Raw genomic sequence first — 10295 nt, 5'->3', positions numbered from 1 at the left:
CCAGCCTGATGTGCAGCCGAAGTGTTTCATATCCTTGTAGTTTACTGAAAACTCCATGAAAATAAGGATGTGTAGATCAAACTTTTATTATGGCATGGAGTTTGAGAATGTATTTATTGTTGTTCTCATTTGTCTTTTTTATTTTACCTGGTGGAGTGTACAGTAACATGGTTAAATGGTTCAACAGTGACAGGCATATTACTCTTTTATTCCTAGCCTCCATGTCTCTCCCTCCCCCCCACTGTGTTTCTCTCTCCCCCGTCTCTTTGCCTAGCTACCGCTCCCTCGCGCTTGCCCTTTCATATTTAATATTCCTGCTTCCAGCTCTGTAATAGATATATCTAACTGACTCACATATTGATCTCCAATCAATGTCTGGGTGTGGCCAGAAAACCTGCCTCCAATTACTGAATCCTGTCACAGATTGAGATAGAAAGCTGAAAAGAGATAGAGATAGAAAGATACAAAGAGATAGAGATAGACAGATACAGAGAGATAGAGATAGACAGATACAGAGAGATAGAGATAGACAGATACAAAGAGATTGAGATAGCAAGATACAGAGAGATAGAGATAGACAGATACAGAGAGATAGAGATAGACAGATACAAAGAGATAGAGATAGAAAGATACAAAGAGATAGAGATAGACAGATACAGAGAGATAGAGATAGACAGATACAAAGAGATTGAGATAGAAAGATACAAAGAGATTGAGATAGCAAGATACAAAGAGATTGAGATAGAAAGATACAAAGAGATTGAGATAGAAAGATACAAAGAGATTGAGATAGCAAGATACAGAGATAGAAAGATACAAAGAGATTGAGATAGAAAGATACAAAGAGATTGAGATAGAAAGATTCAAAGAGATTGAGATAGAAAGATACAAAGAGATTGAGATAGCAAGATACAGAGATAGAAAGATACAAAGAGATTGAGATAGAAAGATACAAAGAGATTGAGATAGAAAGATACAAAGAGATTGAGATAGAAAGATACAAAGAGATAGAGACAGAAAGATACAAAGAGATTGAGATAGAAAGATACAAAGAGATTGAGATAGAAAGATACAAAGAGATTGAGATGGAAAGATACAAAGAGATAGATACAGAAAGATACAAAGAGATTGAGATAGAAAGATACAAAGAGATATAAATAGACAGATACAAAGAGATAGAGATAGAAAGATACAAAGAGATATAAATAGACAGATACAAAGAGATAGAGATAGAAAGATACAAAGAGATTGAGATAGAAAGATACAAAGAGATTGAGATAGAAAGATACAAAGAGATTGAGATAGCAAGATACAGAGATAGAGATAGATAGATACAGAGATAGAAAGATACAAAGAGATAGAGACAGAAAGATGCAAAGAGATTGAGATAGAAAGATACAAAGAGATAGAGATACCACAGCCAGAGCTAGAGAGCGAGATGAGAGAGAGTGAGATGGGGGTTGAGATCAACAAAGGTCTTTCCTCGCTCTCTACTGCTGTGTTGTTACAGTATTGTTGTCATCGTGCACTCTGCCTAGCCTCTCTACCCCACCCCCCACCCCACCCGCCCCGCCCCCTGCTCCACACATCTCCGCCCCACCCGAGGAACCCCATGGCCATGTGGAGGCCGGCTGAGTGACAGCTTTCTGGAGGGGAATCCACATGCCACAGCCCTTTCATCAGCACCTCCCTCTGGGTGCTGCCAGTCTGACTGCTCAACAATGCAGCATGGATGGAAACGTGTTTGGGGAACGTAGAGCTGTGTTTGGCTTACATGAGGTGTTTGTGTTTGCGATGTGTGAGTAGTGGGGGTTGTGTCAGCAATAAGCAAAAATGGACTTAGTCATCAAGCTAGGTAAGATATCATTATTAATGTTTGAGTGATTGATTGATGAATTACCTAACTAGAACAAAGGTAATTAAATAATGACTACTTAACCTCTTAATAAAAGCAAAGTACAAAGATATAACTTTTTATGGTTTTTATAAAGACTTTCTCTATATAAAACGTCATCCAATTTAGCTAGTCAGAGAATATTTCAAGTTTTTGCCATTTATCCAGAAAGTAATCTGTGGGGACAGGAGAGACAGACAATCACGGATCAGAATTTTTTCCAAAACCACTGCCAATTTGAGCGAACTGTAGCCAAAATAATCCCAAAACAATGTTAGGAGAAAGCTCACCATGTTCAAACGCTGTGGTCAAATAACCTCTAAGTGACTTCAAACCAAATCTTTGAGTTGATTTGGTCATGCAATTTTGAACATGGTGAGCTTGTCCATTGTTTTTCGGTAACGTTAGCTTAAGTTAAACAACATATCATTTCGTACGGTGAGCCTATGTGCTCAGAACAGACTTGCCTATTTAACTAGGCAAGTCAGTTAAGAACAAATTCTTATTTTCAATGACAGCCTAGGAACAGTGGGTTAACTGCCTGTTCAGGGGCAGAACAACAGATTTGTACCTTGTCAGCTCGGGGATATGAACTTGCAACCTTACTAGTCCAACGCTCTAACCACTAGGCTACCCTGCCGCCCCATAATCCTATATCTGAACGAGGAGTTCTTGGCTTATTCGTGTGATTTAGGCTGCATTTTGTGACGACCTTGGTCTTTCGGGCTTGACAAGAACCTTTATTAGGGCTCTGATCTACTTTTTAGCGATGGTGAAAGCCAGAGGCAGACATGACCGACGTTTACAATGCTCAAGTCCAATGCATTCTTCTGAATACTTCGTTTTTTTGTGTATTACATTACTGCCCTATTACCAAATGCTTGTTTTAAGATAGCGACAACATGGACCATAGCACTATTTTATTGTCTATTATAGGACACTTGGGGGTATCTGAAACCACTGTGTAAAAAATAATTTGATGATACTTTTGGATCTGCCTTGTAAATAACACAAAGATATGTCAAATCAGGTTAATGCCAATTCTCAGTCTGAATGAAATGTGCTTTGAAGTGGTTAAAACACATCAGACAGGTATTCGGAAGTTCAGAAAGCAGATGGAAGATCACCAGGATAACAGTGTATTTCAGTCATTCTGATCGGTTTTGTCACAGTCGTTTCTAGTCCCGAGTCCTGTGCGACTTGTGAACAGTTGTAAACAGAAGACACATATGTGTTCCTGAGAGCCTTAGCTTTCAGGGATGGGGTCTTATTTGGCTAATAGCCCAAATCGTTCAAACGCTAGAGCTAAGTTCCTAGCAAGAAAACAAAATTCAACATGCCACTCTGGATTTAGAAACCACTGGGGGATGCAATTTCAGAATGTGTGTGTGTGTGGGGGGGGGGGATGACTCCCCGTCCCTAGTGAAAGATGTGCCCCTGCGTGTATGCTTCTGTGCGTGTGCTTCCTTGCATGTCTGTGTTCTTGGGTGCTGATTGGCTGCTGCGATCTCAGTCATTTCCAGAGACACAGTAGGCCTTGTTAGTAGTTCTGAGTGAGGAGAAGTGGGTGAGATATCTTGCCAGGGGTCTGCGTGGTGAAGCTTGAGGTGAAGGAGAGGTGTTGGTAAATGTATTATTTTCAAAAAGGTCTCTGTAAAAAAAAGGTTCAATACGGAGCCTTGCCACTTGAAGTATTGAAACATCACTTTTACATTCATGTCTCTATCTGTCTCTCTCCAACTGCCTTGACTCACTATTTCTCTTTTTCTCGAGATATCCTGCCTTGTCCTGTCTCTCCATCAATCAGCCAACATCGGACTTTACCACCTAACACTGACATTAGAGCAGTGGGTCATCATGTCTCTACTGGGTCCACGGTCAGATCCTTATATTACATATTAATATCTTATTATAATATTATCATTATATCTCTGATTCTCTCTCTCTCTCTCTCAATTACATGTACATTTTAGTCATTTAGTAGAGGCTGTTGTCCTGAGCGACTTACAATAGTGAGTGCATATTTCTTTTTTTATAGAGAGCAGTGATATGACCCAATTAACATTATCCTCGCTGGTTCGTCATGGCAGTCAGGGTTCATAGGTTAGGGGTAAGGGAACAGGTTCCTGGATTGGGACTGAACCGTGTACTCATTACCCAGCTGTCAGCTGCCCCCACATGTCACCTCCTCGCATCATTAGAGACCATGTCCTCTCCGACAACTCTCACAGACATGCACGTACACACATAACCAAGCGCACAAAAAAAATGAATGCTTGCACACACACTCAAACACACACACACGCGCACACACACACACACACACACACACACACACACACACACACACACACACACACACACACACACACACACACACACACACACACACACACACACACACACACACACACACAAACAAACAAAAACATTTGCCACCAAGAAGCCATGGAGAGAAGCCCTTCACCTCCACAAGTAGACATTTTGGTCAGTGTGTTCATAGAAACACACATATATCAAGTTATCCACAGAGTTGTTTGTGTGGGCAACATTCCCAGTCCTGAGCATAACAGCACATGGTCCATGCCACAGATATCTGAGGTAGCATTTTACTGGTGTGCAAAAGTTGGGGGGAAAATAAGCGGATAAAGGAGAGAAGGCCTCCCGGAAAACACTTTCCTTTATAAGCCATACAGTTGTGCTGAGGGAAGCTTACTTTTTAAATAAGAGCTCTGCGTGACTTCATTCAATCAAGAAAAAGAAGCCGTTTCTAGTCCAGCCGCTCGTCATCTCTTCCCTCACATCAATCCACAATGTGTTGGAGTTGACTGATGCGGACCCCAGTGAATAAAGCAGCCAGTAGTTACAGATGCAATTGATGTGGGGTCACCTGTCTTTGCTCGGTTCTGAAAGGAAGTACAGATCAGGTGTAAATAACAAGGCAGCTCGCTCAAGATTCAATTCGAATATTTGGCATCTGTCCATGTACTAAGGACATTGGAAAATGCCTTCAAAACCATCCATTAGGGGAAACAGTGAGCACTATTACCGTCAAGTAGGCTTGGGTTTTTCTAGGGTGTTGTGGACGGGGTAGTATACGGGCATAATCCAATGTCTCCGGATCTGAAGGTTAACCCTATCCCAAGATCATCAGATTGCGTGTTCAATCCCAGTGGTAGACATTCATTTTAAATGATTTTGTTTTAACCCTATCCCAAACCTTAACCTTTAACTTAACCATTCGGAATAATCCAATCACTCCGGATCCAAAGGTATCCAAAACCTTAACCCTTAAATGAAACATCTTGGAGAAACAGAACTATGCAGAGCAGTAGGAGTCAACCCAAGGTGTCAAAAACACTTTGAAATATGAAGTTTAAAGAAACGTGGCTAAACGTCAGTATCTGAAGTCAAATTGGTAAAACTGTGAGATCTTGTTGGTAAATAAATCATGGACGAATTTAGTTCTCAATCTCAGGGCAAAATCCAGCCATCTCATTATTTATGAACTAGTGTCAGAGAGTGATGTGAGTGAGCAATTCCTTTCCCGGTGAGATACTTCTCTATCCCCACAGCGATTCTTCCTAAACTCTGTCATTTCTCATCTCAGAAGTACACCTTTATCCTGAGAAATGGTCCTTTCCTTGGGCTGTCAATTAAGAGAACCAAGCCTTTTTCCCCTCAAGGTTTTCCTTTATACCTGAAGTAAAGTAATATACTCCTCTGTAGTATGTACAATATATTCTAGACAGCCCCTATTCAATCCAAAACTACAGGTACACTCAACCTCTTGATTGTACTGGGAGATGGTAGCTGTGTGAGTCACCTTGGTTATGCAGAAATTGCCCTGGTTTGTCTGTCTGTCTGTCTGCTGTCTATCTGTCTGTTTGTCTGTCTCTCAGCTACTGGTACAGAATAAGTCAATGGAAACTGTGCTTTCAGAAAGTATTCACAGCCCTGGACTTGTTCCACATTTTGCTGTGTCACAGCCTGAATTTAAAATGGATTACGTCGATATTCTCTGGCACTGGCCTACACACACAATACCCCATAATGTCAAAGTGTAATTTAGAAATGTTTACGAATGAATTACAAATGGAAAGCTGAAATGTCTTGAGTAAATAAGTATTTAACCCGTTTGTTATGGCGAGCCTAAATAAGTTCAGTAGTAAAGATTTGCTTAACAAGTCACATAATAAGTTGCATGGACTCACTCTGTGTGCAATAACATTGCTTAATTAACATTATTTTTGAGTGACCACCTCATCTCTATGCCCCTCACATAAAATTATCTGTAAGGTCCCTCAGTTGAGCAGTACATTTCAAACACAGAATCAACCACAAAGACCAGGGAGGTTTTCCAATGCCTCGCAAAGAAGGGCACCTATTGGCAGATGGTTAAAAAAAAAAAAATAGACATTGAACATTCCTGTAACAGACGTCGTTGGTGGAAGAAGGTGAGGACCAATGCGCAGTGTGGTACGTGTTCATCTTTTTAATAAAATAAACTGAACACTGACTAACAAAACAACAAAGAAACAACCGGAACAGTTCTGTCTGGTGTAGACACACAAAGACTGAAAACAACCACCCACCAAACACAATCGAAAACAGGCTACCTAAATATGGTTCTCAATCAGGGACAACGATTGACAGCTGCCTCTGATTGAGAACCATACCAGGCCGAACATAGAAATATAAAATCATAGAAAAATTCACATAGACAACCCACCCAACTCACGCCCTGACCCTACTAAAACAAAAGACAAAACAAAGGAACTAAGGTCAGAACGTGACAATCCCTTCGAGTATGGTGAAGTATATAACTATACTTTGGATGGTGTATCAATACACCCAGTCACTACAAAGATACAGGTGTCCTTCCTAACTCCGTTTCCGAAGAGGAAGGAAACTGCTCAGGGATTTCAACATGAGGCCAATGGTGACTTTAAAACAGTTATAGAGTTCAATGGCTGTGATAGGAGAAAACTGAGGATGGATCAACAACATTGTAGTTACTCCACAATACTAACCTACATGAAAAAGTGAAAAGAACTAAGCTTGTACATAACACAAATATTCCAAAACATTCATCCTGTTTGCAATAAGGAACTAAAGTAAAGCTGAAATAACAAATGGCAAAGAAATTAACTTTATGTCCTGAATATAAAGCATAATGTTTTGAGCAAATCCAACAGAACACATCAGTGAGTACCACTCTTCATATTTTCAAGCATGGAGGTGGCTGTATCATGTTATGTGTATGCTTGTCATCAGCAAGGACTAGGGAGTTTTTGAGGATGTAAATAAATGAAATAGAGCTAAGCACAGGCACAATCCTAGAGGAAAACCTGGTTCAGTCTGCTTTCCAACAGACACTGGGACAAAAATGCACCTTTCAGCAGGACAATAACCTAAAACACAAGGGTAAATATATACTGGAGTTGCTCACCAAGATGACTTAGAAAGTTCCTGAGTGGCCTAGTTACAGTTTTAACTTAAAACGGTTTGAAAATCTATGGCAAGACTTGAAAATGGCTGTAGCAATGATCAACAACCAACTTGCTTGAAGAATTTTCAAAAGAATAATGTGAAAATATGATGGGTGAGAATTTTTACAATATTTAATCCATTTTGAATTCAGGTTGTAAAACATTTTTTTTTTTTAAATAAGTCAAGGGGTATGAATACTTTCTGAAGGCACTCTATTTTAGACACTCTCCCACTGTGAGCACAGAGAGATTTGAGTTGAGGTGCCTCTCTACCCAAGAGAGCGCACTGTGAATTAAACCACTCGTCTCTCTGGGGAGAGTAGCCACAGCAATGGGGGCTATCACCGAGGCGATGACCCCCGGCGACTGTGAGACCTTTTCATCCGGTGTCAGTCATCCCGGGATGCGTTCTAAGTTAACCCTGGTCCAAAGTAGAGCACTATAAAGGTTATTGGGTGCCATTTGGGACACAGGCTGGTCAACCGCAAGCTTTTATTTTTGTATTTATTTAACCTTGATTTAACTAGGCAAGTCAGCTAATTTACAACGACGGCCTACCCCGGGCCAATTGTGCGCCGCCCTATGGGGCTCCCAATCACGGCAAGTTGTGATACAGCCTGGAATCGAACCAGGGTCTGTAGTGAGGCCTTTAGCACTGAGCTGCAGTACCTTAGACCGCTGCGCCACTTGGGAGAAAGAGCAGACTCCCCTTCAGTTTATCTCTGTTCACACTCCTTCCTCACTCTGAGAGACATAAAGAACGGGAGAAGCTCTTTCATCTGTAGGTGGCTATTCCCAGGGCTTCTTTTTTTTCTCACCCTTTCTCGATCTCTCCAGTCTACTGTTCCTCGCAGAACACATTACCTCACTCTTCAAAAAAGAAAAGGTAGCCATCACAAGCATAGAACCACTGCATAACAAGAGTTGAGGAGACATTATGATCGCTGAGAACACAAGGCAGGGTAAGAATCTACTTCCTTATTTGTTTTGCACTGATGTCACAGGGAACTCTTGGGTAAGGGATTGCCTCTGAAAAAAGAGAGATACTGTGTCACAAATGGCACCATTTTACATATACACAACATGTCAAAAGTTTGGACACACCTACTCATGCGAGGGTTTTTCTTTATTTAGAATATTTTCTGCATTGTAGAATAATAGTGAAAACATCACAACTTTGAAATAACTCATATGGAATCATGTGGTAACCAAAAAAGTGTTAAACTAATTTTATATTTGAGATTCTCCAAAGTAGCCACCCTTTGCCTTGATGACAGCTTTGCACACTCTTGGCATTCTCTCAACCATATTCATGAGGTAATCACCTGGAATGCATTTCAATTAACTTATGTGCCTTTATTAATAGTTAATTTGGGGTATTTCTTTCCTTCTTAACCTCTCTGCGCACGGAACCCGGTAGCGGGCTGAAATTCCACAACATACGGTGATCGCTACATAAATAGTCATATTAAACATTAATGAAAATACAAGTGTCTCACATGTATCGAAAGCCTAGAATCTTGCTAATCCAACTGCGTTGTCAAATTTTAAAAAGGATTTACTGCGAAAGAATAGAGCCCCATAAAAAACAACCAGCACAGGCGTAACAAAATCACAAACTGCATTCAAATAAATAGTTTCCCTTTGACGATCTTCGTCTGTTTGCAATCCCAATGCTCATTGTTACACAATGAATGATCTTTGCTTGATAAAATCAGTTTTATAGCCTAACACGAAACATTTTGTGAACCGCTTGTGTCGTGAATTCCGTCTCATTACATTTTCGACGACACATTTGAGGTAAATACCCACACAAAACGTGACTTTTCCAGTCATGTTTGGTTTCTTTGCAATCAACTGGTTTGTTTTATAACACAACCAAACCTGATGGGCCATTTCGCGGGATGTATTGACTGAAAGAAACCGATTTGAAGACAACAAGTAATGACATCACTGTGCACCAATGATATGACCACTGTTTTGTTGATTGACTGTATTTTAACCCAATGACCACTGATCGTCTTGAAATCTAGCTGGGTAGATAGCCAATGAGCTGACCTAAACGGCAATATGCAATGGTTATGTGTTGGAAGACCAACCCATGTAGTAAACTCCGGTGTAAAGAGAGTCATTCGCTATTGAAGTTTCATACCGGAAGGAGCAACGCATATTACGCACAGCGTTGTTTTGGTAAACTCGCAAATTCAGCTGTTTTATATATCAATCAGTATGGCGACTAAGTCAGGGAAAGCTAAATCTAAGTCTAGATATACAGATGTACACACAATTTTAGAATAAATTGATTGGGAAAGTTTGACAGAGATTGTTGTAGGACGATTAATTTAGCGATTCCCAAGTGGAGGAATATTTTTTGAACATGAGAGGACATTGTTTTGGACTGGTAAGTTCTTCTCATGCTAATGCCCTTGTTTGAAATTAATAATATAAAATATTATTTGTGATTTTTTTTAATTTTAGAAGCAATTTATGAAAATGTAATGTAATGAAATGTGAGATGCGTGTGTCTGCCGCCCCACCCCAACCCACATTAAATAGCCTATTTGAGGCTGTTGAGGGGAGGGCAGGCCCACAACAATGGCCGAAGTGAAATGGAGGCAGTAGATACAGCTGGTCTGTTGTAATATAATAAAGACAGTAGATCTAGCTGGTCTGTCATAATATAATAGAGACAGTAAATCTAGCTGAAATGTCATAATATAAAAGAGACAGTAGATCTAGCAGGTCTATAATAATATATTCAACCTTATGTTCCCTGTACTCTATATACGTATATATCTGTTTATTATACCTGTTGATACAGAGCTCATATGTGAAACTATTCAAACGGAACATTTTCTTTCACAGTGACACTGACTCCGAATGGGAGCCCCCAGTGCCAAGGTGTCAAT

The sequence above is a fragment of the Oncorhynchus nerka genome, linkage group LG6 (genome assembly GCF_034236695.1).
Source record: "Oncorhynchus nerka isolate Pitt River linkage group LG6, Oner_Uvic_2.0, whole genome shotgun sequence".
Classification (NCBI taxonomy): Eukaryota; Metazoa; Chordata; class Actinopteri; order Salmoniformes; family Salmonidae; genus Oncorhynchus; species Oncorhynchus nerka.
The sequence above is the reverse complement of the archived record's forward strand: the minus strand, read 5'-3'. Positions refer to the sequence as shown.